Genomic DNA, 20,548 nt, shown 5'->3' with positions numbered 1-20,548 from the left:
CTGGAGGCCTGGAACAGGGCAAGGTGCCTTCAAAGGCTCCTCTGCTCATGAAAACAGCCCCAAGGTGGAATTAGAAATGTATCAGTTAAAGCATCTACAGGAGTGAGAGTGGCTCCTCTGGAGCTGTGGGTATGTTGACAAGACAGGAAAACAATATTCCACCAGGCTGGGGGAGAGACAAGTGAATTATTCCCTTGGCAACCACTTCATGGGACTTGGTTCTCTCCTCAGTTATTCATATTTGCCTCCTCAATTACTTTCTGTAGGACTCCTCCAGTTTTAGAGCTCATTTTAAAGTTGGTTACATCTTCTACATATTGTGCAAACAGGAGAGGTGCATTTTTTAAGGTGAGTCTAAAACAACTGAAACCACCTGTAGTGTGGGAACATCTGGCAAAATTCAATGCCCTCCTTGATGAAGTAAGAGAAAAGCTGATGCTCTTTGTTCTAATGCTATATTAGGGCATTAAAACCTCACAGAGAATGAGCACCCAAACCACCCACCCACAGCAAAGGCAGCAGCAGAACCAATACTCCAACAGCTGTCACAGACACATTTTATGAAAAATCCTTTCCTTAGGATTTTTCCTCCTGAGAAGCTGAAAAGCCTCAGGAACAAAATGTAAGCAATGATTATCTGCTGCTGTGGAATGCAACAGGTGCATCTGTGATTGGTCTCATGTGGTTGTTTCTAATTAATGGCCAATCACAGTCAGCTGGCTTGGACTCTCTGTCTGAGCCAAAAGCCTTTGTTATCATTCCATCCTTTTTCTATTAGCTAGACTTCTGATGAAATCCTTTCTTCTATTCTTTTAGTATAGTTTTCATATAATATATATCATAAAATAATAAACCAAGCCTTCTGAAACATGGAGTCAGACCCTCGTCTCTTCCCTCATCCTCAGACCCCTGTGAACACCACCACAAACAGCAGCTTCCTGGTGTCCCTTAACCATTCTGGGGAAGGTGATGGAGACTGCCAGGCTAGAGAGCCAAATCCTCATATCCAACATCCCTGCAAGTGTCCAATGCCAGGCTGGATGGGGACTGGGGCAACCTCGTTTAGTTGAAGTTGTCCCTACAACTCGTCTTGGAACTAAAACATCTCAAAGATCCCTTCCAACCCAAACCATTCTGTGTTTCTGTGGATTTATTTTATGGTGGAGAAAGGAGATCCATTGTGCAGGCACAGGGAAGGAGCAGCAGAGCATCTTCTCCCTGCTGGTGCAGCAGTGCTCCCTGGACTCCCACTCCATTCCCCAAGGAATAACCCAGCCTGCTCACGGCCATGTGCATTCCCAATCCGGCTCTGCAGCAAAACAGGCTCCCTCTAATTATCCCTCAGCCTGCTGACATCTGAATGGTGGAACAGAAGCATGGCAGAGACACAAAATGAGGGAGTGTGAAAACAAGCCTGGCTCCTTTCTCTGCTCACACCGCAGGCCCCGAGCGCACGAGGACTCGCTCCCGCCTGAGTCACTCCCAGCAACGCTTCCCAACCCTCACAATTCCCACACAGGAGGCTTTTCTGGCAAAATTATTTAAAAATGAGAGGGCAAGAGCAACTCTGGGGCTGGAAGGAGCAACAGAGTGATGAGAAGGATCAGTTGTGTCTGTGGAGACTTATTAGAAGTAATTTATATGCAAGTAAAACAAATATCCCCCACACTTTTCCAGGAAAATGCTGAATTCCATACTGATTTACACGCTTTCCAATCCCATTGACTTCAGAGGGATTGCCTGCAGTAGGAATCACCAGGCTGTGGCCTCCCAGCAATGGAGTAATCCCTTCATATTCCCCCTTTCAAAAGCCCCATCATCCATCCAGGTGCTGCAGCTCAGGCCCCATGAGCTGAGTTCCAGCCCTGCAGCAACACTTCTCCTCTCCCTGCAAAATCCTGGGAAGGGGGGGAGAGGAAAATAAAAATCTGATGATGGAAATGCCTCGTGGAGTGTGGCTGAGCTGGGGAGAGAGAGGCCTGAACCCTCCTTCCACCTAATTAAATCCAGATCCAAAAGCTGTTCTGATCCAAGTGCATTAAGTATTTTTGTTAGGAAGGGCAGGGAGAAATTAACTCCTAACTCTGGCTCTAATCTTTTTTTCATTGTTGTTTGAATTCTCCCACTTCCCACAATTTCAGTGTTCCTTTGTGATAAAGAGGAGCTTGGCTGGCTCATCTGCCCCTTTTCTCCATGGCATTGGGCAGGTGCTCCCCCCAGTCAAGCTCTTCAAAATCACAGGACCTGCTTCTGCATTTACAAATATTGGTGCAAAAGGCAACTGCTGACCCCACTCTTTTGTCACAGCTGTTATTTACAGCACCACCAGCACGCTGGAGAGATGATAATAAATGTTTAATGGTCCAGTAAACACCAAGAGCTTTATCTCCAGCCCATTTCCAAGCCTGATCAAATATAATAATCCTTTGTATGTCTGTCTGCCACTTCCCTGGCTTCCTGTGGGATGGGAAGAGATGGACAGGGCTGCTCTACATTCAGACATATAAATAAAGAGAAAAAGGGCTTAGTTACAGGGACATGAATGTTTTCCCTGCTTCCATATCAATTCTTTGCTCCCATAAGGTCAAAACTATCCACCAACCTGTTGGACCTCAACTTCTATAGAATACAGAAATGCAGGCAGCATCTGCCTCTAGGATTCAATGCAGCAGTTATAAATAACAGGAATATTACACAGAGGAAGTGGGGAATATGTGGAGGAAGTTGAGAGAAGAATCATCCACTTACACACTGGGCAGACAAACCACTTCCTCAGCTCTGAAATGGAAGATCTATTCCTCCTCCAATTATAGCTGTGGGTCCATTACTCAATATTCCCTCCTCATGCAAGTCTTACTTATCTCATAGAGCCTCATCTCTCCCAGCTGACACTGGAAATGAGTCATTTGACACATTAAAGTGAAGCAGTTAGGGTTTTATTATGCTATTACACATCACTGTGACAAGCTTCCCTAAAGAGCTGATCCTAAATCACCGCACAATTCTGGTTCGGGAAACTAATCCTAAATCACAGTCCAGTTCTGGTCTGGGAAACTGATCCTAAATCACAGCCCAATTCTGGTCATAAATCACAGCCCAATTCTGGTTTGGGAATGCGAAACTGATCCTAAATCACAGCACAATTCTGGTCATAAATCACAGCCCAATTCTGGTCTGGGAAACTGGTCCTAAATCACAGTCCAGTTCTGGTTTGGGAATGGGAAACTGGTCCTAAATCACAGCCCAATTCTGGTCTGGGAAACTGGTCCTAAATCACAGCCCAGTTCTGGTTTGGGAGAAACTGATCCTAGATCACAGTCCAATTCTGGTCTAAATCACAGTCCAGTTCTGGTTTGGAAAACTGATCCTCAATCACAGCCCAATTCTGATTCTAAATCACAGCCCAATTCTGGTTTGGAAAACTAATCCTAAATCACAGCCCAGTTCTGGTTTGGGAGAAACTGATTCTAAATCACAGTCCAGTTCTGGTTTGGAAAATTGATCCTAAATCACAGTCCAGTTCTGGTCTAAATCACAGTCCAATTCCAGTCTGGGAAACTGGTCCTAAATCACAGTCCAATTCTGGTTTGGAAAATTGATCCTAAATGACAGCCCAATTCTGGTCCTAAATCACAGTCCAGTTCTGGTTTGGGAATGGGAAACTGATCCTAAATCACAGTCCAATTCTGGTTTGGGGGAAACTGATCCTAAATCACAGTCCAGTTCTGGTTTGGGAATGGGAAACTGATCCTAAATCACAGTCCAATTCTGATCTGGAAACTGATCCTAAATCACAGCCCAATTCTAGTCCTAAATCACAGTCCAATTCTGATTTGGGAAACTGATCCTAAACCACAGTCCAGTTCTGGTCCTAAATCACAGTCCAGTTCTGGTTTGGGAATGGGAAACTGATCCTAAATCACAGTCCAATTCTGATCCGGGAAACAGATCCTAAATCACAGTCCAGTTCTGGTTTGGGAACCTCACAGAACCCAGAGATAATCACATGGGAAAAAGCCACCTGGACTGTGCAGGTGAGACCTCCCCCATGCAGGGTTGCACCTATTCAATACACAGGCTCCAGGAGCCACTCCTGTTCCACAGCTCTCCAGACCATGTTCAAGGTTTGCTTTCTTTTTTCCAGCCTCCAAAAGAGCCCCCAAATCAAGTCCTGGCACTGGTGAGGTCTGATCCAGCCAAAGCCACCTGATTGCACCAACACCAGCACTTCTTGGCTCAGATGATGGGAGAGAGCTGCTTCCCAGTTTGATCTGGTCAAACTGGAGGGTCTTCTGAGGCTGATCCATGCACAAGATGAGGGACCAGGGCAGGATTATGTAAACTAAGGCTCCAGGCCAAAATAAAGGAGCCTGGAGGCAGGGCTGTCATCAGGGCGTAGCTCAGCTGTGCCTCCACCATGCACCAGCCCTTCCCTCCCTCCTTCCCTCCCTCCCTCCCTGGGACATTTTCACTCAGCATGGCCAAGGAGACTCTTGCAGAGGGTGTTTGAAACTCCCAGAGCTGCCAAAAAAGTCCAATTAAAGCCCAGTGAGAGCTCATCAGAAATCCAGCGCAGCGAACCGCAGCCCTGCTCGGCTGCTTTTCTGGGTGAACCCAAAAATCCTGCAAGCCAAAAGACCTCCCAGCAATTACACCCAAAAGGTTTCCTGTCCCTGCAAGAATCTTTGTTTGCTTTGGGTTTTAGTGGTAGATGGGAGCACAGACTACAACTTGTGGGAGATAGGTTAGTGCTGCTAAAGCAAAGAGCCTTTTTCCTTCCCTCCTGAACAGACACAGCACTAAAAATGCTGCTCTGAAACAGCTTGGTCCTGCATTCACAGATGGCAGCAAAAATTAGCATTATTTATCAGTGGTTTTAGTAATTTTTGAAAAGAAAAGCAGATAAAGGAAGACATGCACCTGAATTAAAGCTCCTTGCTCTTTCTTTTGCAAGTAATACTTTAAAATGGAGCAGGAAAATAGCATTTTGCAGAGCTTTAGGAAACCACACTTAAAAAAACCCCACCAAACATTTACCCAAGAAGGAGAATGAAAACAAGCAGAACAATAAGAGTCACGGAAGTTTGCTCTGAGGAGACAGCTGGGAAGGTGAAAGGAGGAAACAAGCGTAAAAAACACATAGCATAAAGATAGAAATTAATCCAAAACAGCAGGAGAAGAATTATTGAGCCATTTTACATTCTTACAGCAAAGGAGATGTGATCACACAGTGCTGTTGGATGCCAAATGCATTTGTGCACAAGTCACACCCCTGCAGAGGGCTCAGCCCAGCCCGGCATCTCCTGAGGACCTTGAGTTCTGTGTCTCAGAGTGGTGGAGGTGAGAAGAAACTTCTGGAGATTGCTCCAACTCCCTGCTCAGCAGGGCCACACACAGCCAGCTGCCCATGATTGTGGACAGATAAATTCTGAGTATTCCCAAAGATGGAGACTCCACAACATCCTTGGGCAATTTGTGTCAACACCTGACAGGCAAAATGCGTTCCCTGATGTTCAGAGGGACCCTCCTGTGGTCAGTGTGTGCCCACAGCCCCTTGTCCTGTCCCTGGCCACCCCTGGCAACAGCCTGGCTCTGTCCTCCCTGCAGGTGTGGATGGACAGGGATGAGGCCCCAGAACCTTCTCTTCTCCTTCTGAGCAATCCCAGCTTTCCCATCCCTTTCTGGAACCTTCTCCTCTCCTTCTGAGCAGTCCCAGCTCTCCCATCCCTTTCTGGAACCTTCTCTTCTCCTTCTGAGCATTCCCAGCTCTCCCATCCCCTTCTGGAACCTTCTCCTCTCCTTCTGAGCAGTCCCAGCTCTCCCATCCCTTTCTGGAACCTTCTCCTCTCCTTCTGAGCATTCCCAGCTCTCCCATCCCCTTCTGGAACCTTCTCCTCTCCTTCTGAGCATTCCCAGCTCTCCCATCCCTTTCTGGAACCTTCTCCTCTCCTTCTGAGCATTCCCATCCCTTCCTCAGGGCAGAGATGCTCCAGCCCCTCGCTGGGCTGTCCCCAGTCTGTCCATGTCCCTCCTGTGCTGGCACCCAGTGCTGCAGGTGTGGCCTCCCCAGTGCTGAGCAGAGGGGCAGGATCCCCTCCCTGGGCCTGCTGGAAGAGTTTTGTCTCACCCAGCCCAGGCCACCACTGTCCCTTTTTGGGCACTTTGTTTGATGCCCAGCAGGACTCCCAGCTCCTTTCCTGTCCAGCTCCTTCCCAGCACAAACTGGTGAGGAATTGCAGGGAAACAGCAAATGCAGGAAAGAAAAAAACACTTGTAAGGCTCTACAAAATTTGCTGTCAGACGGGGAAGCTCATCACCAAAGAGCTTAGTTCAGATGAAGGACAAATAAAAAAAGGCACAGAGAGCATCATATGATAAATAGGCATCATTTTCTCCAGCAGTGAAGCCTGTCCTCACTGCAAGAACTTGCCATTTCCTCCCAGCACAAATGGATTACTCATGGACAGAGAAGTCAGGAACAAAATTAACTCTTGGAGCTCAGCATGTCCCAGGAGATGAGCTCAGTTCCAGCCTGCTCCTTCCTCCACAGCACACAGAGCAGGAGCCTGGTGTGGCCTCTTTGATTGCTTCCATCACCACAATAATTACTTTAATTTTGAGCTTCTTGATTTTGGCAGAGATTCTCTTAAAAGGCAAAGGAAGAGCAATTAAATGAGAGAATTAAGTGAAATAAGGTGCCAACAGGGTTTGGTGTCTGTCCCTCTTCCCTTAAGTGGGGTGGAAGATTAAGTGCTCAGCACATGGGCTCCTGAGAAAGCCTCCAAAGGGAGGCAACCCTCAGAAGAGATCCAAAAAGCCTTTTTCTTAATAGAAATCATCTAGAACTTGCCAAAAACCCTTAAATCCTGCAGGACTGGCCGGATGGAGCCTTGGCTTCAGCTCCCACGTGGGCTTAGCAGGACAAATGCACTTCCCACAGCCCAGGGAAAGCAACCCAAAATCTATTCTGTCCCCAAAGTCTATTCTGTCCCCAGAATCTATTCTGTCCTTCCTGTGGTGCTGAGCAGCCAAAATGAGAGTCACTCCTCCAGAAAGCACAGAGGGAGCTGATTGATGGACTTACCAAGGAGGGAAGCTCTGATCAGGGTCCTTTTTCTCAGGGTTCTTATTTGTTTTACTTGAGGTACTCACTGAGGAATCCACAAGCTGCCCATGATGAGGGACAGGACACAATTCCTGCCCTTTTATGTTATCAGCTGCTCAGGTTTGGGTGGCAAGGAGGGGTTCAGCACCTCTGTTCCACACAGCCTGACAGTGCTGCAGGTTCCTCACCAAGGATCAAAGCAAAGAGCCAAGCTGAGCAGCCACAATGAGAGTCACTCCTCCAAAAAATACAGAATGAGCTGATTTATGGACTTACCAAGGAGGGAAGCTCTGATCAGGGTCCTTTTTCTCAGGGTTCTCATGTATTTTAGGTTAGCTATTCACTGAGGAATCCACAAATTGCCCATGATGAGAGACAGAACACAATTCCTGCCCTTTTGTGTTATCAGCTGCTCAGGTTTGGGTGGCAAGAAGGGGTTCAGCACCTCTGTTCCACACAGCCTGACAGTGCTGCAGGTTTCTCACCAGGGATCAAAGCAAAGAGAACCCAACTCCTCCACCAGCAGCAGCTCAAGGAGCTCCCAGTGTTGGCTGCCCATCCTGGGATCACAGTCCTCATCCTAATTTTATTTTTTTCAAAGAATACAATCATCAAAACTTGTCTCTTGCTGGAAGGCTAACAGCTGCATGACAGCCACATTCCAAGTTTTCTACTCATTCATGAATTCAAAAGTCAGGCTGAGCAGATGCACCATTAAGTCCAGTTCCCTTATTTTTGACAACACATGTAATTATCCCCAACTTCAGAGACACAAACTGCTCCTGGAGAAGTGACTTGTCAAACAAGGAGATGACAGAGGCAGCAACAAGAGCCCACTCACCCTGCCACTGGTCTCATGTCTCACAAAATAATTGCCTTCCCACCCAGAACTAAAGGTTACAACTACAGAGAGAATGAGTCAAGCAGGAAAGACATATTTAAAAAATGGGGAAAAAAATGGAACAAAAAAAGTTTTATGAAAACACACCAGCATGTGTAAGACAGGAGGGAGACCATTTCTGCATTGCACCTTGTTTGCTCATGCTTTGTCTCAGCTGCCAACCACAAATGAAGTATCTCAGTTAAAACTTTGCTCATCTGGTACCTTTAATACTTACTCAGTCACTAGAAACTGAACATCTGTTTTGCTTTGAGGCTTTCAGCAGTGACTCAATGTTATCTGCAGTGCTGGACTGCTGAACATGAGTATTCCTGAGGTTTTTTTCTCCCCCCACACCCCACTCCTAGCAACAGGGCTTCTTGCTTTGGGGAGGAATCAGCTGACAAAGTTGGGTTATAAAATCGTTACAGCTTGACACGAGTTGAGGAGGAAGGGCAGGAAACAGAGAAATTTCATCCCCAGCTGGAAACACCCCAGCTGAGATCTCCACCAGTGCGTACCTGGGTCCCACAGCTCCCTGGGATCAATCCACCTTTGGCTCCCAGGCTCTGGAGAAGCACCAACCTCCTGCTGTGTTTACAGGCAGCTCGATAAACACAACACAATTAAATCCCTCCAGCAACCTCTCAATGTGTGCATCCCCCCCCCAGGGCTGTGAGCAATCCCAAAGCTTTATTTGGGATTTAACCTCTGGGCACTGCAGAGAGCTCAGCAGCTCATCTCCATCAGCAGGGAGGTTCCCAAGGTGGAGGAATAGCTGTGGGAAGAGGATGCAGCAGCAGGAAATATCCCAGCACCCAGGGACCCAATTAAGTGGCTGCCAGAAGCCACCAGCATCCCATTAGCAGGGGACACGCTGTGCCTGCACAAAGGCACGCCACGCCTGGGAAAAGGACTCCAAGGATAACATATTCTGAGTGTGTGTGCCAGGGAAGAGCCTGGGCATGGTCATCATCTTGTCCTGCTCTACGAGAAGTGATCTGGGCAGTATCCAAGCCAGCCCATTGTTAAAAGTCATTTCCCTGCTGTGTGTGCAGGGATGATCCTGCTGCTCATGCAGGGAGTGGGGATTTTCACTGGAAGGGCATCAGACAAAGCAAATCCATAGGTCTTCCCTTCAGCTCACCAAATGGTGGCCATAAAACAGAGCCAGGTGTCAGAAAGGATACTCAGGGTGGCTTTATGGGGTTTCAGAGAATCACAGAATATCCTGAGCTCAAAGGGACCCAGGCAGGGATCATCGAATCCAGCTCCTGTTTCACCCACCTCAGAGATGGGCACACACACAATCACCCAGGCTCTGAAGGATCTCCAAGATAACTGAGTCCAATCTGTGACCCATCAGCACCCTGTCACCCAGACCAGAGCACTGAGTGCCACATCCAGTGTTCCCTTAAGCACCTCCAGGGATGGGGACTCCACCACCCCCTAGGCAGTTCCAGTCCAGTGTTTTATCACCTTTTCTATGAGGGATTTCCTCCTAATGACCAACCTGAACCTCCACTGGAGCAGCTTGAGACTATAAGGGGCTCACTCAAAGGGTTTTTATGACCCACTTCACCCTTACATACAGATAAAGGGCACTGACATGGAGGATTCAGAATTTAACCTGCTGGGAGATAAAGGTTCAAAGGGACATCTGAGAAAATCCCTACTCCTGGCTCCCACCCCAGCACTGGAAAAGGCTTCTCTCCATTTCAGTGAAATTTTAAAACTGAATGTGCACAGGGACAGCCTGACACTGTCCCATGAGCACAACAGACCCCATCTGAGATCTGCTTAATTCAGTTCCTCCAACAGCAATCAGCAGCAGGTCTAGCAAGGTCAGACCCACACCAGTCCCTACCCTTTCCTCCCCAGAACACTTCCCAGCCTTCAGCACTGACTGTTTCTACCCAGGGATCTTTGTATCTTCCTTCCACCATTTTATCCAGTCACCTTCCTGATCCATGGCAGTTTTTAAGCATCCTACAGAAAGCAGCAGCACAGGGTGCCCAGAGAAGCTGTGGCTGCCCCTGGATCCCTGCAAGTGTCCCAGACCAGGCTGGACGGGGCTTGGAGCACCCTGGGATTGTGGAAGGTGTCCCTGTCCATGGCAGGGTTTGGAACAAGCTGATTTTTAAGTCCCTTCCAACTGAAACCATTCTGTGGTTCTGTGATTAACCCATGGAAATTCTTACAAACACTGACAGTACACAGGGGGAGGATGTGCTACCAGGACAGCACCATCAACACCCAAAATTCTGATCCCCAGAGTTCTCAAAACTCCTCTGAGTCCTCTCCCCAAAGTTTTTACACTGCTAACACACAGCACAATGAACAAGTGCTGCCATGCAACTCTCAGGGATTCAAACTGGGCTCCTCATCAGAGGCTCTGCGGGCAGCGAAGCAGCAGAACTGGTTTGGAAAGGAGAAAAGGAAAGAAAACACAGATGACTCTGATAAGATGTCTAATTAATAAAGCATAAACGAGACAGGCTGGTTCAGGCTGCATGTCCCATCTGCTCTGCCTTCACTCAGGATGGTTCCCATCCCCAAAAGCACAGGTTTCCATGCAGATATTCCCACATGCTGACATGACAAAGATGTGCCTTCAGCACCCCAGCACACAAGCTCTGCTCTGGCATTCCTGCACATCCCTGAGTTCATTTCTTTTAGGAAAATAAAAAATAGGAGTGCCCAGCATGCAAAACATGGGCTGGGACACCAAGGCCATATCCCAGAGACCAAACACTAGAATTTGGTATGAGTTTGCCATAACTTCATCAGTCCTCTGTGACCTAACCTACCATTAAAGCTTTACCCCAAAATAGTTAACATGTTTTAAGATCTGCTTTAAGCAACATTGCAATCAAGTTGTGTGAATTTATTTATAAAGATTTATTTGAAGACCTGACAGCTCCCTAAGGCCAGCAGTTGAGTTATGATTCTGGAAGTTGATGTTCAGACGAGGTCTTGATCTCTGCATCTTTCTGGTCCTCCTTTTGAAAAAAATAATCAGAGAAGACACACACAGTAGAGTCCCAGTAGTGGGAAACATCCAGACACACTCACAGTTGTGCATCCAGGCCCTAAAAGCTTCAACAAAAGAAAAAAAAAGAGAGGAACAAAAGGGAGCAACAGGAAACTGGTGGTCAAGCGGTGCTGATAGTCCTGGTGCTTTCTGAGGACAGGCTGACTCATTCTCCCCAGTTAAAAACCCAAAAACACCAGCACCAGCCAGCCTGCTGGAGGTGGGAGTTCATGGTTTTTTCAGGTTTCATGGCTATGGGTGGATGTAATGAGAATGGAAAGCTTTCAGGGAGGGTAAAGCCTTCAGAGGCAGAGAGGAAGGTACAGTCAGTTCTGGAGAAGTTTCTCCTGCATCACTTCATTCATGGCCACACCAGCTGAAAAACCAGCAAGAGTCAGGCTCTGAAAAGATAATCTGCTCTATTCTTTTTCAAAACATGGGACTGAATGAGCAACATTCTATTGGGAAAGTCCACATGATGACATGGAAGAAAGAACCGGCCTGCTGTTCCAGCCAGCCAAATGGGGAGCACCAAGGCTTTATTAGAGGAAAACCTTGAGGAACTTGGATGCAAACAAGCTCATCTCCACCTGGGATGCCAAGATCCTTCCACTGCCTTCATATTGTGGAGCTATGAACATCATAAATGTCTGATGTGCACTGGAGGAAGGACCAGGGAGGATGTGCCATGGCAGAAGCATCCCTCGCCCAAGCCAAGGGATCCAAATGTGATTTCCTTCAACACCGCTACATCCAACTCCTGTAGCTTGTTCCAGCCCAGCTCCTGTCCCCACACCCCTCAAAATCCAACAATAAGCAGCAATAAACAAGCAATAATCAGTGGGGATCTGCTGCTTGTAAATCAGTTGCCACATCCAGGACGGTCGCATATCGCAATGTGAGAGGAACAACAACACAGGGATGGTGAAACGGCAGAGATTTGTTCTCCAGACTCCAAACTAAATCCAGACAGCTCATGTGGGTGGCTGGAACTTCATCCCAGGAAAGCAAACCAACACAGGAAGCCTTAGCTGCACTGGAATATTCAAGATTTCAGGCAAACTACTTAAAAGCAGGCAGTTCTCCTCAGGAAATGGACAATGAGTTGCTGGCAGCATCCTGGAAGCCTTTCCTCTGACAAAGAGCTGTTACTGAGGAATGGAGCTCACTCAGGTACAGGCACAAAATAAAAGGCAGAAGTTGAACTGGAACTTGCTGACTAAGCTGAGCTGGGCCAGGGGGGCAGGGGAGATCCAGGCAGCAGCCAGGGCTCTGGAATAGGCACAGAAACAAATTTCCACGGGAGCATGTTGCTTTAAAATCAGCTGTATGAGATCATCTTGTCCCCTTGAGTATGTTGTTTCCTAATATTTTGCCCAGACCAATCACAAATGTCAGAAGCAGTGATTGGGTCTGTTGGTTTGGGTTTTGTTTTTTTGGTGGTTTTTTTATTACCTTGAGTCCCTGCAGAGCCTGTTGAGGATGAGAATTATAGACCCTGTTCTGTCTTTCACATTACAAATGCAATTACCTCTGCAGCCTGATTGCAGAGTCTCCTGTCAGAGTGATTCTGCAAGAGGCTGGAAGAACAGCTTGCCTTTCAAAGGGAGTTAGGAACATTCCTGCAAGTCCTTCCATGCCCTGTGGTCACGTGCTGGTGAAATTTAAGAAAAGCACATGCAGTCCCAAGGGAAGAGCATCCCTTGGAGAAAGCTGTTCTTACAGCCTTCAAAAAAGGATGTGATGAAATGCCCTTGCAAAGTGCAACATTTCCTGGGCAAAAATCCGATTCTTCTTGCTTTTCAATCCTCTTCCCCAGAGAATGAAGAAAAAATTCCACTGTAAGATGATTTTGAGATGGAAGGGACAGTTTGGAGATGGGCAGGCTTGTCCTCAGTGCAAGAGCTGTGGGACTGAGCAAAGCAAGAGATAACATTAAGATCAGTTGGACTCCTCTTCATAAAGCAAAAATCCAATTCTTCTTGCTTTTCAATCCTCTTATGCAGAGAATGAAGGAAAAGTTTCACTCTGAGATGATTTTGAGTAGGAAGGGCAGTTTAGAGATGGGCAGGGCTGTTCTACCTGGTGCAAGAGATGTGGGACTGAGCAAAGCAAGAGATAACACTGAGGTGAGCTGGACTTCTCCTTCTAAATCAAAAATCCAATTCTTCTTGCTTTTCAATCCTATTACCCAGATAATGAAGAAAAAATGTCACTGTAAGATGATTTTGAGATGGAAGGGACAGTTTGGAGATGGGCTTGTCCTACCTGGTGCAAGAGATGTGGGACTGAGCAAAGCAAGAGATAACACTAAGGTCAGCTGGACTCCTCTTTCTAAAGCAAAAATCTGATTCTTCTTGTTCTTCAATCCTCTCACCCAGAGAATGAAAAAAAATTTCACTGTGAGATCATTTTGAGATGGAAGGACAGTTTGGACATGGGCTTGTCCTACCTGGTGAAAGAGATGTGGGACTGGGCAAAGCAAGAGATAACATTAAGGTTAGTTGGACTCCTCTTCATAAAACAAAAATCTGATTCTTCTTGCTTTTCAATCCTCTTCCCCAGATAATGAAGAAAAAATGTCACTGTAAGATGATTTTGAGATGGAAGGACAGTTTGGAGATGGGCTTGTCCTACCTGAGTGCAAGAGATGTGGGACTGAGCAAAGCAAGAGATAACACTGAGGTCAGCTGGACTTCTCTTTCCACAGGCAGCAAGCATCTTGGATTTGTCTCTCGGATAACTGCAAGTGGAAATTAGCACTACAAGCTGGAAACATCTGGAGATGGGGTGTTAAACAAGATAGTGCTGGTGGGCCACATCTGGTTCCCACATTTTCCTTTCAGCCTAACCAGAGGCAGGAGTCAGGCATGCAAGACATCAGGAGAGCTGGGAATTCTGTGCTGGATGATCACAGATCACTGCCACCAGGTGAGAGCTCCCTTCTCCTCCAAGCACTCCCAGAACCAGCTGTGCCAGGCCAGGCCAGGGTGCTGTGCCAGAGCATGCCAAGGGAAGCAAGCTGAGCTGCCTTACTCACCACCAGACGTGGTCCAACACGTGCAGGAAGGAGAGAACAGAAAAACCAGCTCTCCAAAACAACACCAGCTCCATGTTACATCAGCTCACCCTGCCATGAAACAACTCAGCAGCTCTTTGCACCTTCATTTCCTTCTGGCACCGGGGCAGCAGCACTCCCTGCTCAGCCAGGGATGGATGGAGGGGCCAGGGCTGCTCACCAGGGCCACAGAGAACTCCCAATTAGGACAAGACAGGGCAATTATTAAGCAGGAAATAGGAATATTAAGTGCAGATGTTAATGGTGAAAGAGGCAGAGCTGACACTAAGGTGAAAGGAAGGTTGGAAGGCAGGATTGAAAGAGTTTGGATTGGATATTAGGCAGAAATGATTCCCTGTGAGGGTGGTGAGGCTCTGGCACAGGCTGTCCCATCCCTGAAGTGTCCAAGGCCAGGCTGAATGGGGTTTGGAGCAATCTGGTCTATGGAAGGTGTCCCTGCTTGTGGCAGGGATTGGAATGGGATGGTCTTTAAAGATCCCAACCCAAACCATTCAGAGATTCTGTGCCTAAACCACTGAGTTCAGCTCACAGCACTTGAAATCAAAGATCACAAGGTTTCACAGCTTATTATCAAACATGGAAGTCAATGCAGAATGTTCTCTTCTAGGAAAAAATTAAATTATTGCCTTCTCAGCTGCCCATTACCTGAAGTGGGCTGAGTGAGCCCCATTTCTGAGGGAATAAATCCCTTTTGGACCAAGGAATAGGGAACTGGAGTGGGAAGTGGCCAGCATCATTGGGCCTGTTCTCCAAGCAAGAGACTCCAGGCTTAGGGCATTTCAGACCAGCATTTCTCAGTCCCACAGCACCAACTCCTCCTTTCATTTCACATCCATCCCCTTCTCCCTGGGGACAGCAGGCAGCCTGGTGTGACACAATGGGAATAACCCCAGTCCCTCATCAGACACCAAATGTGTGAGCAAGGCAGGCTTTGATAAATGGGAGGAGGGTGGGGAGTGAAGGAAGGTTCATGGAACAGAGCTCACAGAAGACAGGAATATTAAAGGGTTTCAACTCTGCAGCCAGGAAACAACAAATAGGCATCTTTGCACTCAAAGCTGCTAAAAAACAACCCTACCCAGAGGAAAGAAAAATAACAGATGTGAGAATTAAGTGGGCAAGTGTTTGGTGTGTGATTTTGTCCACAGCAAAGGGACCAAAGGGGGCAGGTTTTCAAAAGCAGAGGATGTTTGTGGCTTTAAGGCCAGGTTTGAGGGGCTTGCAGTAACCTGGTCTTGTGGAAGGTGTCCCTGCTGGTTGGAATTGTTGGTCTTTAAGGTCTTTCCAACCCAAACCATCCCATGAACAGCAGCAACACTTGGGAGCTCTCTGGCACAAATCTTGAGGTGCCTGTGCAACACTGCTGGGCTCTGACAAAATTCAGTACAAAAAGAAGGTTTTTCTCAAGTCATCATTTTTGTGTTGCTTCCAAAATTGAGACCTGCAGGAGCTCAGTGTCCCCATCTGGCACATCTGCAGTGCTGGAGCTCAGGATGCTGCAATTCTGGGTGCCAGGGCACAGCGGGGAGAAGGGAGGGTTTGGCAGCTGGAGGCCAAGAGGGAAGGAAGAGATAATCCAAAAAGTAAATAATGAATTTAGCCCCGGAATAGGATGGACCAAAATTGCTCCCAAAAATAAATTCAAGTGGCTCTTAGTAGCAAGAAGAGATTTAACCACCACACTCATTTTCAGTTCCTCTCCCCCAAACCATCATTCCCAATGTTCCTCAGGCCTCTTGTTTCTCTCTGGAGGTGGATCCAAGGAGCAACCTGCAACCTGGGGGTCAGATCCAGGATGGAAATGACTGAGAATGTCTGAGGGGAGAACATAGTTCAAATGCTTTGAAAGCTTTGGAGTGTTTTATTCAATGCTTTGATAGTTTCAAATAAAATCAGGGCCCAGCTTCTAAAGTATATATGAAGTAAATCCATCAGCAATGAGAAATATTTATTCTAATGTAATATCCAACACCACAGGGTCATTTGGAACTGCACATCAAGTGACCACAGGCAAATTGGGGTAGCCAGAGATGGTTCAGAACTGGCTGAAGAGCCACAAGAGGGTCACTGCAAGGGCTTCCTACAGGAAGGACACAAAATTCCATCCTGCCTTTGGCAAAAGCCACTGTTACTGAGAACTGGCCCAGGGATGGAACTCGACAGCCCAAGTCCAAAGGTGGGTTTGTGCCACAGCACCTCCCAAGGCTTGACACAGGACTGGTTCTCCAAAAAACCCACCAAAATTCATGAATCCAGTGGCTGAACTCTGAATCTCCCCAGGGCAGAGCCTGCAGGACCTTAAATAAGGATTTCAGTCAGGGAGAGGCACAGAGATCTGAGCTCTGCATTCCAGGCGCTCCCCTGGGAAGTGTCACAGCATCCCAAAGGAGCTGAGCTGCCATTTGTCACCTCCAGAGCAAAACAATCCTCCTGGAAATGCCCTGTGCCAACAGCCTGGTCCTGCCAGAGAAGACAAAGCTCAAGGAATGCTTGAAGAGGTGTCACATTCCCATTTTCTGAAAAATCCCTTTGCCCAGGATTTTTCTCCTGGGAAGCTGAGGAGCCTCAGAGAAAAGGAAAACAATTCTTGTCTCATTTGCTTCTCCTGTGTTGTGCTCATGTGGAATGTGTTTGGAGATTGTTCACCCACAGGTGATTGTTCCATTGGATTCTGCTGTGAGTTGTTTTCACTCTTTGGCCAATCAGGGCCAAGCTGTGTCAGGGCTCTGGAGAGAGTCAGGAGTTTTCATTATTATCTTTTTAGCCTTCTGTAAGTATCCTTTCTGTATTCTTTAGTTTAGTTTAGTATTCTTTAATATAATATAGTATCATAAAATAATAAATTAGCCTGCTGAGAACATGGAGTCAGATTCATCATTCCTTCCTTCATATGGGGGGAACACAAATACAATAAAAAGGTCAGCAACAATTCCTGTAACAGGCAAAATGGAAAAAAAAAAAAAAAAAAAAAAGTGGAAGTGGCAACCCTGTTCCTACCCCTGGGTTTGGGATCTGAGGGCAGGGCTGGGAGCCTGCCTGAAATCCCATTTTGGAGGGGGGACATGGAATGCACTGCCAGGACCATCACAGGGGCTGGGAGCAGCTGAAGTGGCACACAAAGTTCTGGATGTGGGATGGGAGCAGCCCCAGCCATGATGGGTAATGCAGAGGTGACCTTTCCATGCTGGATTGAAAAGCCTGGAATAATAGCAGGCACCTATGGAAGCTGTCACTGCACTACCCCCCTGTCCTTCATTAGTTAATTACTGACATTTCTGCAACTCCACTGCCTTAATGAAGCAGCAGGGGAGGGAGAATTCAATATTAAATATAAAGAATGTTCTTAGCTGGGCAGGGATACCTTCTCTGGCACAGGGCTTCAGGAACTCAAATTTCCTTAAATCCATGGCACTTTCCTTGGCCTGTGGGGCACTGAACAACCCAAAATGAATCCCCCTGTACACACACAGCATCATGAGTTTTCTGAAAGGATGAATCCTTAAAAGCCTCAAAACACAATTTTAAAGATTCCCTCCCAAACTGAACCTGTGAGATTTGCACCCTTCAAACACAAGAGAAGCTGTGGCTGCCCCTGGATCCCTGCAAGTGTTTAATGCCAGGTTGGACAGGGCTGGGAACAACCTGGGACAGTAAAAGGTGTCCCTGCCCATGGCAGGGGTTGGAACCAGATGGTTTTTAGGGTCCTTTCCAACCCAAACCATTCCATGATTTAATGATTTTATGAAATTCTGGCTTTCTGGGCAGCAAAAGGCAGGAACTTGTTTTGTGCAGCAGAGACATTTAAACTGATTAAACTCCAAGACTGGTGTTCTGGTCTGTCATGTCACCTCCAGCGAAGCCACAGCCACCAAGCCAGACCCCACCTCTCAAGGACCTCTTTCCACAGCAGCTAAACACACTCATCTCCAAAGATCCCACGCTGGGAACTCTGAATCCATCCTACAAAAATAAAACCATTCCAAATAAGCCATGCCAAAGCAGCTGAGTGAGTATTGAGCAACTGCAAAGCTCCTGGCTTCCTAAAGACACTCATGATCTTGCAGTAACTTCAGAAAACCCCAAATGGGTCAGTTCCTGGGTTTGGATGTGGGGGAGCTCAGTTTTCCCAGCACTGGCTGTCCAGGAGCCCTGGCTGAAGTTTCCAGGCAGTTCTCAACAAGTTCTGCCTTTTTCTGCTGCCCAGAATGCCAGAGCTTCACAGAATCACTGAATCATGGAATGGTTTGGGTTGGAAGGGACCCTAAAGAAGGGACCCAGCCAGACCTGCTGTGGCTCATCCCTGAAGCACTTTTTCCCCTCAGGACTTCCCACCTCTCCCATCCACTTGTGCACAGAGTTAGTTCCTCATTCTCTGGCCACAAACAAGAGCAATTGGCAGAGCACAAATTCAGTTTCTCAGCCCTGAAATACCAAAGAGGGGTTTGTTCAGTGCTTTGCTTCCTGGCTTTGCTCCAGGGGGGTTGCAGAGGGAATGGACAGGGATGTTTTGGGAGACCCTAACTGCACATGGTGTGATGCCCCAGGGGAAGGCAGCTCCAAGCTCTGCCAGCATCCTGCCTACAATTCCTTTGGCACTTGGGACTGAACCATTCTCAAAAATGATAAGCAGAAATCACCTGGGTGATGAGTAAAGGGCTTTGTTTAAGTTTGCAGAGAACAAGAGCCATGAATCTCCTACCAGCTGAGCTTGTGGCTCAAGAAATGTGGATCTGCAGGACACTGAGCTCCCTCAGACCCTTTGATGTGGGCAATGGAGCTGGGGAAGGGTCTGGAGCACCAAGAGGAGCTGAAGGAGCTGGGAAGGGGCTCAGTCTGGAGCCAAGGGGGATCAGGGGGGACCTTGTGGCTCTGAGGGGACATCCAGGGGGGTCGGGCTCTGCTCCCAGGGACAGGAGGAGAGGGAACGGCCTCAGGCTGGGCCAGGGGAGCTTTAGATTGGATATTTGGGAACATTTCTTCATGGAAAGGGCTCTCCAGCCTTAGCACAGCTGCCCAGGGCAGTGATGGAGTCCCCATCCCTGGAGGGATTTAGAAGCCGTGTGGATGTGGCACTTGGGGACATGGGCAGTGGTGGCCTTGGCAGTGCTGGGGGAATGGCTGGACTCAAAGATCTTACAGAGCTTTTCCAACCCCAACAATTCCATGATTCTCTGATACACATGGCAATGCAGACCAAGCAGCCCCTGGCAGGATCAGGCCCAGCAAAGTGGTTTAACAAACCCTGACCTAAAGCTCCACCTAAAACACCCTCTGTGCTGGGCAGAGGGGCCTGCAGGGAATGCAGCAGCTCTGGAAAGAGAAAAGAACTTGCAGGGGATGCTGCAGCCCCTCCATGGGGAAAGCACCACCCTCCCAGCACGTGCCTGCTCTGGAACCTGCTGCCAGCTCCCCCCCTGCAGCAGCATCAGATGCTCCATGCCATGCTGCTCACTCAGCTGTGCCACAGAGCAAACAGGCACTGAGGGCTCCCAGGTTCCCCTTTTCTGCCTGCAAACAGGATGAGCTCCAGCTCCTTTTAAAGCAGCTCCCTGCATTTCACAATTTATCTTCAAGTTTCTACAAGAAGAGGGCAACATATGGGAAGTTACATAAACTCAAGCAACCCCCACAGAATATCCTGGAGAAAAAAAAAGGCAAATACCTCTGCACAGGCATAGAAGCTGCTCTAAAACATTTTAAGGGAAGTGAGGAGTAAATCCATCATTATATCATGAATAAAACCTGGATACAAGAAGTAGTATCAGATACTCAGGTGCCCCCACAGAATATCCTGGAAAAAAAGGCAAATACCTCTGCACAGGCACAGAAGCTGCTCTAAAACATTTTAAGGGAAGTGAGGAGTAAATCCATCATTATATCATGAATAAAACCTGGACACAAGAAGCAGTATCAGATACTCAGGTGCCTCCACAGCCAATCCTGGCTGGATCAGATGTGTCACCTTTGTGGAAGATGCACCTGCAGCACTGGCTTTGCACATGGGTCACCAAGAGCTCCCCTGCAGCCCTGGCTGAGGGACATGAGGTGCCACAAGGACCCTCACAACAGCCACCAAGAGGGATAAAGACACTTGGAGACCCTCCAAACCATCCTAAATGCTGATGGATCCAAGCTCAGGCAGCCACCAGGTTTGCCATCCTTTCTGGAGCCTCAGCTAACAAAATCAGAGAGATGAAAAAACATGATTGCACCTTTTTATTTATCTCTCAGGAGAGCAGGGATCCACCTTAGCCCTTCCACAGCTGCTTTTCTGTCTCAGCTAGCCTTTTCCTGATTTATTATCCCTGTTTTTATTCAGTTGGATGTTGGATTCTGGGAGGCCAGACCTAGAACCACAGCCCCAGTTCAAGCACAAATGGCTGGGCCACAGATTTCACCTGGAGTCAAAAAATAACCCTCACACCACCACTGAAGGGCAAGACAGGGATA

At 47.6% G+C, this 20,548-nt stretch overlaps 1 protein-coding gene across 1 annotated transcript in view; it reads right to left on the bottom strand.

The window, feature by feature from the left end:
* The window catches only part of PTPRA (protein tyrosine phosphatase receptor type A), a 132,965-nt gene that overhangs the window by 102,596 nt on the left and 9,821 nt on the right, over nucleotides 1-20,548 (bottom strand). The window lies entirely within an intron of this gene.

This window comes from Melozone crissalis, unplaced genomic scaffold (genome assembly GCF_028551555.1).
Source record: "Melozone crissalis strain CALT ecotype California unplaced genomic scaffold, PUWL_Pcris_2 ptg000132l_1, whole genome shotgun sequence".
Lineage (NCBI taxonomy): Eukaryota > Metazoa > Chordata > Aves > Passeriformes > Passerellidae > Melozone > Melozone crissalis.
Note: the sequence above shows the minus strand (reverse complement) of the source record. Positions and strands in the feature narration are given on the sequence as shown.